Source organism: Lipotes vexillifer, unplaced genomic scaffold, assembly GCF_000442215.2.
Source record: "Lipotes vexillifer unplaced genomic scaffold, Lipotes_vexillifer_v1.1 scaffold607, whole genome shotgun sequence".
In the NCBI taxonomy this organism is placed as follows: domain Eukaryota; kingdom Metazoa; phylum Chordata; class Mammalia; order Artiodactyla; family Lipotidae; genus Lipotes; species Lipotes vexillifer.
The window spans coordinates 963909-976038 of NW_006783829.1; the positions used below are offsets into that span (position 1 = coordinate 963909).

Consider the following 12130-nt stretch of genomic DNA (forward strand, 5'->3'; position numbering starts at 1 on the left):
CCCCCCCCCCCCAAACTACGAGGCGCCTAGGCTGCGGGGTGGGGGAGGAAGAAAGGATGACAGGTGCCCACGCCTGAGGGAAAATCAAGGCCACGCTTACAGCCAGGGCTGAGAAATCCCTACCCCCGCCCGGGCGGGAGGACTTGGCCCCAGCCACCTGCAGGGCGCCCCCGCCCGCACGCCGGCTCCCGGCTCAGCCTGTAACGCAGCCAGGAGAGTGGAACGGGACGGAGGGAGCTTCCACGCCCCCTTTGTCTCCACGTTTCCCAAATGACAGGGGAGGAAAGTTTACAAGCAGGGAGGGTGTAGCTTTCCGCTGGGTCAATCTGACACCTCGCAGGAGACGACCCTTACTGGGATCGCCCTCTTCCACTGCACAGCCCCTGCGCCGCTTTCATCTGCACCTTAATGCCCGCAAGCTGGGTTTGGGCCACCTGAGCCGCAGCTTCCAGCGGGGAACCTGACCCGGCCGCCCCGGCGTCCCGGAGCTGCCCGCGGTTGCGGGCGCCCCACTCACCTCTCTCAGCTGACCCTTCTCCCGTGCGCCCTACTGGGCCGTCCGGCTACCGGCAGCGAGGTGCATTCAAGCAGCGGTCGGAGACCCGCTTCCCGGGCTCTGCTGCATTCCGCCTGCGTGGGAGATCCAACCGGCGAGCGCGCGGCGCGGGCGTGTACGCGTGTGTTTGTGCGAGTGTGTGTGTGTGTGTGTGTGTGTGAGAGAGAGAGTGTGTGTGTGTGTGCGCGCGCGCGTGGGGCGGGGAGCGCGGGATCACGGATCCCCCTCAGCGCCCATCCCGCTCTCTGCCTCCTCCTCCGCCTCCTCCTTGAGCTGCAGCTAGCACAGGGTCCAGGTTTCAGGATCTCCTGTTTGTTTAATGAAAGGAAGGAGCAAAAGGCTGGCAGGCGAGGGGGGCGGAGGGGGGCGCGAGAGAGGAGGGGGAGGGCGCCGGGCTGCGCATGCTCAGAGGGGGACCCTGAGCGCTCACTCCCGAGCGCAGGCAGAGCGAGGAGAGCTTGGGTTGGAGGCGAGCTAGGCTCTGCCCCTCGGAGCCGCAGGGGGCTCGGCGGGGTTCCCGGAAGGCAGCTGGGAAACCCAACCGCAAAGGTGCGCCCTGCGTGGGGACTCCCTGGCGCCCGCGGTGCGGGAAGCCGGTGGCGGGATCCCGACCCATCCTTGGAGACAGTTTCAGCTCCGAGTCCTCGCAACGCCTGGCTCTCCTCTCCGTGAATTTTTAGTGCTTGGCCGGGGCTCCCGTGGACCGCTCTGTGGCCTCTGCGCTGCGGGGCACCCGGGTGCGCGTCCCTAGTAGTCCAGGAGGAACCACAGGTCGAATCTGAACTAAAACCAGTTTCCTGATCCGCGCTTCTTTTTTCCCTCTCCCAACTTCCACTCTGTGAAGAGCAGAAAGAGGCAACTGTCTCCTCGGGTCCACAAACAGGTTTGCTGGGGCGAGGGTGGGGAGGGGCCCACGAAACCCTCTTCCAAGAACAAAGCGGAAGTGGAAGGAAGGTGAGTCTTGGAGGGCTCCATACTCAGTCTCCTTTGGTGACAGGGTTAGATGGAAGAGACATTTGCTCTATTCAAGAAGGCCAAAAGAACAATAGAGCCATTGTCCCCTTGCCTCGAATGCCAAAGCGCAAAAGCAATCGTTCGCAAGTGGGGATTCTGGCTACTTGGTAAAGTGGAAGGACTGTCAACGCGAAGAAAGTCCAGTAAGAGAACCTGAGCCCGCTATGGCGATGGCGCAGTAACCTGAGGCCAGGGGAGATGCTGCCTGAGAGGCTTTGCTGGGTGAGAGGCTTTGCGAGCGAAGTGGAAACTCTTTTTGGTGAGATTGTTCTATGAGCAAAAACAAGCCAGTGGTTAGGACACATTCAAGAGCTTCCGTTTTCAACCTCCTCCGTGTTTGACCACCCTGTCTTTCCCACCCCCCCATTTTCTCTCCTTCAGAAGAAAAGCCATCCCAAGCAGGGAACTCCCTGTAAAGATATTATTGCCTCCTGTTTGTTCAGTTTTGGTCCCTCCAGAAAAGGACTACCTTTTGGTCACCCCAGCATTGGTGGGATATAAGACAGCCTACTCTGTGCAAATCTTTTCCAAGCTTTCATTAAAGTTCACCTCTGAGCATTTCCACTATGTACTGCAGACGAGCAGATGCCTTCCTGCTGCACTCTGACCCCTGTCCCATTCATCTTCCCAATAATAATGCCAAGTGACACTAGAACAGCAGGACAATTAGATAAAACCCTAGAGCACACCCAGAGGAGAGAAAACAGCGTGTCTAAATACCACCAACAAAAGCAAAGTTTAGGAGAAAAGACATAGAAAAAGGAAGGAAAATAAAGATGAGAAAGGGGAAGGTTTAAATAGTGCAAGTGCCCTGAGTGTTAGTGGTTGGTTCCTTCTCTCCACAGCTCCTTGAAAGGAGTAGAATTGCAGCATCTCTTTGCTTGAAGAACAGTGAGTCTGAGTGTCTACCAGGTAGGGGAGATCAGCTTCTTCTGAAAAACAGCAGAGTCCCTAGAGTGAAGCACTCACAGTTCTTGGGGCTCCTACTTCCATGCCTGTTTTTTTTCTCAGGCCTTCCCTTGGGCACCAAGCTTCTTGGAAGGCATCCAAGACAGATCTGCTTGTTACCACTTTCCCTTCAGAACAGTGAATAGCATTCACTGGAATTTCAGGGTGTTGGTGTAGGCAGGGCCTTGAGGCAGAAAGCCATTCTCCCTGCCCTGGCATTGTGTAAGCCTGAGATGAGTGAGGGCTCTGAACCCAAGAAGTGGTGGACCTGGAACAGAGAGGTGGGGTGGGGGTGAGTGCAGGTCTCAACTCTGTGGCTCTGTCAGTAAGACAGTACTGAGGCTCTTCCTCCAACAACGGTAACTGTCCAGGGCTACCTGGCCAAGAAGCACTCTCTCCTCTGTCTGAGCCCGGCCTTGGGTAAGGAGGAAAGGCATGCCGCTCCCCTCGATGCCCAGGGACACTATCATGACCAACAAGGTCAAGGAGACTTTATAAATCTGGAATTGCAAATTAGGTGGAATCTCTTTATGGTGCTGCTATAAGAGAGTGAAGCGATTTTTACTGCTTGTGGAGAGTGGGGGAAGCACCGGGGACACTAAATAAGATGATGTACATAAAACACTTATCACAGTGCCTATTGCATAGCAACTCTCTGTAACTTTTATTAATTTGGTTGTTAACATTTTCATTATTACGATCTTTTCCCCTTTTTCCTAAGCTTAAACAAATAAGACAGATGAACCCAGATGCCTTCCAATTTTCCTTGTGGCTTCCTCCATGGCCCCTCACACATCACCCTGATCACTGATGTATTCAAATCCATGAAATGAAAAGCATGCTATAAAGCTGTGTGGCAGTGTGAATGGTGAATAACCCCAACTCTCACCCTCCACACTCAGGTCCAGAGGCAAGTGGGAGACAGCAAGTGTTTGCAGTAACACACGCCCCCCCCAGCACTTTTTGCCACTCACACCTCACAGGGATTAAGGACCCCTCCTGCCTGGCACTCAGCGTCTCTTGCTATAAAGCCCCAGGGACATTGGCTCACCAGGCTGTGTGTTTTCACTTTTTTTTTTTTTTGCCTTCCTTCTAATTTTAGCCATCTAATGTGTTACTCCTCCTAGGTAGTAGAATGCCCGGAGCCAGTTAATATGCACACATCTGCAGATGGTTTTGTTTTGTTTTTAAATTTTATTTATTTATTTTTGGCTGCATTGGGTCTTCGTTGATGCGTGTGGGCTTTCTCTAGTTGCGGTGAGTGGGGGCTACTCTTCGTTGCAGTGCGCGGGCTTCTCATTGTGGTGGCTTCTCTTGTTGCAGAGCATGGGCTCTAGGTATGCAGGCTTCAGTAGTTGTGACACATGGGCTCAGTAGTTGTGGCTCAGATGGTTTTGAAAGAAATTAATGGTAAGAATATCAAAGGCTGCAGGTATTTTCAATGCTCCTTAAGTTCAGATTTCAGACTTAGCATTCATCCCCCTACCTAGTGGACAATTCCTAAACTTTGCACCTCTCTCTACCAACATACAAACACGTCTAATGGCCTCACCTCCTATATCAGCAAAATAACCTAGTATTGTGGCCTGGCTATGTATGAAATTTTTTAGAGAGCTAGCTATTAACTTTTTAAGAGAACTAGCTGTTCAGAATATAGTATCAATACAAAAAATTTAAAATTAATAAAACCCAGTAATAGATATAATGTTTGAACCTAAAACTCTCCCAAACTATGAATGCTATAGTGATATCTCAGTTCTTAGAAAATCATATGAAAGTAATTCCATTAGGTTAGGTATTGCTGAAATAATATAATAACTCTATGGTGATGCAGTATGTGCAAAAGTTGTGCTCTGAATATTGTCTCATAATTACAAGACACAGTGTTTGAATTGCATTCTAACTATAATTTTGGTCATTTTCAAATACCACCCTGAGACAAACAGATTTATAATTTTTCTTCTTGTAAAAATTCCATATATGGTTCACTAAAAAATGTTAAGCCACAACTGTAAGGGCTAAACTAGTGATTATTATAAGAATGAAAATGTGTCCAGGAATATCAAAAACTGTCATAAAACTATCCCCATAACCCTTTCCAAGTACTCTTATTGTCATTCTTAACACATCAAGTCCTTTTTTATGTCTGACTTGCCACCACCTAGGTTGGTTTGAGCCATTCAGGGCAGGGGTTTATTCTTTTTTATGCCCCTGATGCCTCAAGAAAGGAAGCAAGTGGTATACCTTCAGTAAATGTTTAAGGAGTGAATGAATAAATACACAGCCCAAAATAAATTTCTGTGCCTAAAATGTTGACTTTGAAAAAAGACTTCCAAGTTCTGTGACACTTGGTACTCTTCATAGATGATGAAGTCAAAAGACACAGTTTTTTAAGGTTTTGTGTATGTGATTATCTAAAACTGGAAGTTGGATGAGAAAGGCAAAACAGCTTTCTGGAGATAGTTTTTATCCCCTTGGAAACATATACATCAAGCCCATTCTAATTTTTCTGGTTCGGAAAGAGAATGCATTTTGGCTCAAAGTGCATTATTATTCAAAGGATAGCTTCGTTCTGGCCAACTTAATCCAGCCAGAATAATGTTCTAATTTATTTAACTTTTGCCCTAAGTAGGATGAAATAGTTGAGGCAATAGTGCTTAGAACTCTTTCTCTTCAAAAGAAATCATTCAAAACGTGAAAAGGACCACCCCCAGGATCTCACCCCCAGCACTCCTGTCATTATTGTCTTGAGTGAACGGAACCAGTGAGAAGTTGGTTCTGTTTTCACGGATGGGAATCTAGGGACAGGGACTGGGTGGGGAGGGGGAGACTAAATTGTAAAAGGTCTCAGCTCTGATCACAACTCCCCTGAGCCAGGTGTAGAAGAATGGGGGTACCAGCTGATTGGTATTAGAGTGATCTTTTCTCTTGTATTCATGAACCCAGTAAGAGTTTCTTGAGAATGTGCTCAGGGAGAGAGAAAGATCCCAAGACATAAGCCGCAGTCCTTTACAACCCTGCCTCAGAAGCAACACACCATCACTTCTGCCGCATTCTATCCATCACACAGACTAGTCCTGCTACTCTCCTCAGATTATCTTTATTTGAGGGAGCCCTATGTTTCTCGCTGGGACCCTGACTGATACAGATGTCAAGAACTTCCTTTCTTATTTGTGGACTCATCTCACCACATTGAACCTAATGCTTGTTACACTTCATCAGCTCTGATTTCTGGATTCCCCCATATACCATGATTTGTATTCTGAGTTACTACCTCATATGGCTCAGCCCCCAGGACCTATGTACCTTTGTTGCCGGAAATTCTACCTAGTTCTCCGTGTCCTCACAGGTGGGACTCAGGTACTTATCACTGATCCCCCTACTCTCTGGTTCTACCCCTGGTGCCATCCTTGTTATCTCCCCCACATCAGAAGTTGTTAGAATCATGACTCTACCTCCCTTGTACTTCACACATTGTAGACATTCCACTGTTGGCAATTCCTGTCTGCTGACCCTGCCCCAATCCAGGAGAGGTGAGTCTGCCAGAGTCCATCAGTTTCTCTTCTTCAGCCTGTCCTAAGCTGCCAACATGGAACCCTTTGCTCTCAATAATATTAGCGTCTTCATTTTTCTCATCTTTAAAATGACAGGTCTAAATAAATTACTCAGTCATCACTTATTCATAGTCTAGTTCAGGGGTCAACAAACGTATTCTGTAAAGAACGAGATAGTATATATTTTAGGCTTTGCAGACCATATCTCTGTCGCCACTACTCAACTCTGCAGCCATAGACAGTGCTGAGAATGAGAATGGCTGCATTCCAATTTTTTTCTTTTTTCTTCAAAACAGGTGGTGTGCTGATTTGGCCCACAATCTATAGTTTGCCAACCTTGAGGCTAATGCTTCATTTTCTGCCCTTCGCAAGCAATGTGTTGGGTAGAAGGAACCTGAAGAATCCTGCTTTCTGTTCTGCCGGTAGGAAAATAATAAAAGCCATGAAATTGGTGCAGGAAACCTTAGTGCACTGGCAATTTAGGGGTTCCTTGTCAGTGTGGCTTTTATGCTATCTTAAGAATACACTAGAAAATTATTTTTTTCCTTTTCTGTAAAGCAGCTGGCTATGTTTTCCACATGGAACAGTGGCAGCAACAGCAACGATACTATTTTTAGCCTAAAACTGACTCGTGCAGCCCTAGAAACTTAATGAGAGGAATATTTTAAAGAAAAATGGGGAAAAAAATAATAGTGTGAGCACAATATTCCTGCCTGTGAAAATAGGGCAGGTAAATATATTCTAATTATGACTAGCACCTTAAGAAAACTGCCTCTCCAAGATCAATAAACTCAACCCCAATAAAACAGAATACCTTCTTATGTAGGTCCCCGTATAGGAGCAATGCCTCTACCGAGTTGAACTTATACAAATTTGGCCTCTGGCTGAGCATTTTCACACAGTCAGCCCAAACTTATGAAATTCAGCCTATCTAAAAATTTCACCCCACCCCCCCACCCCGCAAAGCAATCTACAGGTTCAGTGCAATCCCTATCTGTTTGATTGGGCCACAGACTGGGTGGCTAAAACAACAGAAATTTCTTTTCTCACAGTTTTGGAAATCAAGGTGTTGGCAGGGTTTATTTCTTCAGATGCCTTTATCCTTGGCTTGTAGATGGCCATCTTCTCCTTGGCTTCACATTGTCTTCCCTCTGTACATGTCTGTGTCCAATTTCCTCTTCTTATAAGGACAACAGTCGTATTGGATTAGGGCCCACCCTAATGACCTCATTTTAACTTAATTTCTTCTTTAAGCTCCAGTCTCCAAATACAGTCACATTCCGAGGTACTGGGGGGTCAGGATTTCAATATGTGAATTTTTAGGTGACACAATATAGGCCATAACACTACCAAAATCCCAGTGGTCTTTTTGTAGATATAGAAAAATCCATCCTAAAATTCATATGGAGTCTCAAGGGACACGAAATAGCCAAAATAACCTTGAAAAAGAACAAAGTTGTAGGTCCCATACTTACTGATTTCAAAACCTACTACAGGCTATAGTAATCAAAACAGTGTGAAATTGGCATAAAGACGGACATATTGCTAATGGAACAGAATAGTGAGCCCAGAAATCCTCACATGTATGGTCAAATGATTTTCAACAAGGATACCAAAACTACTTACTCAGTGGGGAAGGGGAGTCTTTTCAACAAATAGTGTTGGGAAAACTGGATAGCCATATGCAAAGGTTGGACCCTTACCTTATACCATGTATAAAATAAATTCAAAATGAATCAAAGACTTAAACATAAGATCTAAAATTATAAAACTCTTAGCAGAAAGCAAAGAGGAAAAGTTTCAAGACACTGGATTTAGCAATGATTTCTTGGATATGACATCAAAAGCACAAGCAACGAAAGAAAAAGTAGATAAACTGCGCTACAGCAAACTTAAAATCTGTACATCAAAGGACACTATCAACAGAATAAAAGGGCAATCCATGAAATGGGAGAAAATATTTACAAATCATATATCTAATAAGAGGTTAATATTCAGGACATATAAAGAACTCCTACAGTTCAACAACAACAACAAAACAACCCAATTCAAAAATGGGCAAAGGACTTGAATAGACATTTCTCCAAGAAAGATATATAACAGCCCATGTGCCAATATTTCATATGCCAATATGCACATGAAAGGATGCTCAACATTACTAATTATTTGGGCAATGCAAATCAAAACCACAATGATAAAAATATTGCTTACAAGAAGTAACAGATAATAAAATGTGATTTTCATGGAAAAGAAAAAAACAAAACACAATAACACATCACACCCACGAAAATGGCTATTATCAAAAAGAAAAAAAAAGCAGAAAATAACAACTGTTGGTAAGGATGTGGAGAAATTGGAACTCTTGTGCTCTATTGGTGGGAATACAAAATGGTGCAGTCACTATGGAAAATAGTATGACAAGTCCTCATAAAATTAAAAATATCAATTACCATATGGTCCAGCAATTCCATTTTTGGGTATATACCTGGGTATGTCATCCTGGATGTATACCTGGGTAACATACCAGGTAAGAGTCATTTTTTCACTCTTACTTTTATTTAACCAATATGAATTAAATATTTGGTGCCAATGTAATCAGAGAATTTGATGTCAAGAATTCCAGATAGTACTCTGAGGAAATTATACCTAATATTCTGACTGTGTATTTATGTTACTTTTAAATTACAAATGTATTTGTTAAATAACAATTCCATGAAAGGAATAAAGGAAATGCCTTGAGGACTTAGTTCAAAACAATCTTAAGGTGTTACTGGAATAATACAGTACAATCACATGAAAATTTTATTTTAACCATCTAACTTTGATGTAGACATGAGTTATGACATAAAGTCACTTGATGAAACTTTTAAAGAATATGTCTCCTAGTCCTTGGATCATCCTATAGCCCTTATAATTGGTAAACAATACATTAACCCAACAAAGTACCTAAACCACTCTTCTGACTAGGAAAACTCAGGAAGATTACTGAACTATATACCACACTATACAAATATCTTCACAAAATGCCAATGATAATTAACATCACCATCGATAGCATCTGCAGATAATCGTCATCAGAATTAGTCACCTTTAGTCTACATTGCTTGGTAAACCAAAGATTCAATGAAGTTGGCTATCTGTTATTTTGCCTTGCAGTATGCCCCCTTTGACCAGCAATGCTATCCATATTTCTTCCAAGTAACCACCATTCTTCAATTACTAATCCATGTGGAGTTTGGGGTTGAAAAACCTCTCCCACTTCCAAGCATGGGCACAGAACCCTGACCTAGTTAATCAGAATCTCCCATTGCCCTAGCCTTGTGGTGTCCATACCAGGAGAATTAGGTTAAAATCCAGGACTTTTGCTGACAGGAAAGAAAATGTCTCGGGACTTCCCTGGTGGTCCAGTGGTTAAGACTCTGTCTTCCAATGCAGGGGGTATGGGTTCGATCCCTGGTTGGGGAGCTAAGATCCCACATGCCTCAGGGCCAAAAAGCAAAGCATAAAATAGAAACAATATTGTAACAAATTCAATAAAGACTTAAAAAAGGAAAGAAAGAAAATGTCTCCTTTTACTGGGGATTCTAAGCATTTAAAAACTTTTAAGCCTAGGAATGCCAGGAGAGAGACCTTTACACGTTTTTGAATCCTTAAACCTAGCCATGCCTTAAAGTATCACTGGACTTTTCAGTTACTTAATCAATAATTCATTTTTGTTTAAGGCATTTTAAATTAGATTTTCATTCCCTGGCCCCACTGAAAATGTCTTTATGGATACAAGAATTATGGCATCTCTTTAAGTAATAATGACAAACAAGAGGGAAAGCAAGCAAAAGATGGGAACAGTGTTTAAAGGATATCTGGCCACACTGTGACTGACTTTTAGCTCTGAACATTTTAGGTAGCCTTCCACCCATGAGCGTATATCTTGTGTGTCCTCTTCCCCTTTTCTGAGTCACCAGATTCCAAGGCTGGCACTCTTCAAGGCTGACATCCACTGTTAGACAGATGGAGCTGAGTGGGGTAAGGCAGAGGCCAGGCAGACTCTGCCAACTCATTTGGCCTCAGGCCCAGCCCTACTCTACAACCACCGCTGCTGTCAATATCTAGCTAAGGCTGCTCTGAGCTCTCCTTACGGTCAGCTTCTCTAGGTTCCAGAAGATAACAGTTGTGTTGGAGACTCCTCGCTCCTCCCAGGTCTGATGGGTACATGTGCCAATCACAGCTTTGTGTGGTTGGACAGGTGTCCCTTGGCACTAAGGCAGGATGAAGCTGCCTGCTATCCCAGAGGCTCCTGCAACGCAGGGGTAGTCAGGGAAAGAAGGTGGAACAGCTGTCACCCCTCTGACTGCCAGGCCAATCTGACTGGCTTGGTGGGAGTTCCCTCCTTCCCCACAGCTCCCAAAGTTGTTCAGTTCAAAAGCATCAACTTCCCAGAGAAAGAGGAATGTTCTTGTTTGTCCCTTGCCCCAGGTTCACCTTTTAATCTGCATCCAGAAGTGATCTAAAAGGTAATCTGACCATTGTCACTCACTGGTTTAACTCTTCAATGGCTTTCCCTGGCCTGATGTTCAAGGTCCTTCATGATCTTGACAAAGACTTCATACATATCAGCCCCAAATCTTATTACTCACAACCCCCCCAAATCTTCTCAGCACCCCACGCTTCCAAGTGTGTCAGGTGTCTCCCCCCCAGTACTTCTTACATACTGTTCTGACTTTCCCCGTCATGGTTGTGTCTGCCTAACTCTAATTTGTCCTTCAAGTGTCAGCTCTGACACTGTCTCATCCAGAAGACTCCTCCGAATCCCCCAAGGTAGGAGGGAGGAAGTAAAATACTCCTCCTATGAGTTCTCAGAGCACCCTGACTTTACCTCTAGCCCAGCACTCCTCATACTATATTGCAATTACACATTCATATTTGTGACTGCCTTTATAACCTGTGAGCCAACTGCAGACAGGAGTTATGTTTTTTACCTGGTATATATTAGATGCTTAGCTTATGTTTGTTGGCCAAATAAATGGCATATGAATACCTGTGCTTCCCTATTAGAATTAGGTCATCAAATGCGACAGCAAATGCCTGATTCTTAAGGGGTATCTCATCTCAGGAAAAAGTGTTACTGTCTTCTTCTGCTCATCCATAGGAGTGCCTGATTCAGAGTAAATGTGGATTGTGCTGGTCTGGACATAGAAGAAGCAGGAGAACTCTTGCCACTGTTTTCCTCCACTTGTTACTAGGTCTAATAGAAAAGAACCCTTGGCTCTGGAGCATCCCATCACCACCTTCACTGAACTAAATCACTTTTAGCTCTGTGCCCACTCCCCAAACAGTAGCATATCACGGCTGTGCACAGAGCACCAGGAAACGTAGCCCTGCTTTGGCACATCAGTGGTCCCAGTTCCCCGCACATGGCAAGTGGCTGCTGTGCCACCTCATGCCTACATTAATGAGTGTCAGCAGCATTGAGGGCAGTGGACTTCAGTGGCACCTGCAATGTGGGCTCAATGTACCAGTTTTGTCACAAAGATCAGCATCTGTGCCAATAATGGTGGTCAGCAGCAGCAGTTGTGATGTCGAGTCTCCCTCTTCCAGTGTAATGATTTTCCCTGGCCAGCAGCCGGAATTAAACAGGAGAATGGTTGTTTCTATGTGGTAGAGAAGGTCTTTTCATTTATACTTGTGACCGCATTTGATGCACCGTTACAAACTGAAGAAGTTGGAGGAACACTGCTGGTTTTTTTCAATGAGACCATTTTCTCTAAATTAGTATATGGCCTAAGATAACATTAGCAAATCTAGGGACTGTGTTGAAATAGAGCCCAAAACCTTGAGTTCAAATTTTGGTTTTGCTCTTTATTTCTCACTGATATGGAGTAATTTCCTTCTCAGCCTCAGGGTCGTTGTCTGTAAAACAGGCACAATAAAGACACACCTTATTGGATTAATATATGAATTAGATAAGATCATGCATAGCAGCGCTCTACAAACGTGCAGTGTGAGCAGCAGCTACTCTGCACAGCACGGTGCTTTATCCATGGAAGGTATTCAATAAATA

The 12130-nt window shown here is 44.7% G+C and overlaps 1 protein-coding gene across 2 annotated transcripts in view; it reads right to left on the bottom strand.

Moving 5' to 3' along the window:
- PLPPR1 (phospholipid phosphatase related 1) overlaps window positions 1-876 on the bottom strand; it is a 270599-nt gene extending 269723 nt beyond the window's left edge. Inside the window, exon 1 of one of the 2 annotated variants that reach the window (XM_007456400.1) lies at window positions 518-876. The gene's annotated coding sequence lies outside the window, so the exon portion shown is untranslated. The remainder of the gene's footprint in view (window positions 1-517) is intronic. The other variant, XM_007456402.1, reaches the window with a different exon arrangement.
- Window positions 877-12130: the final 11254 nt, after the last annotated feature.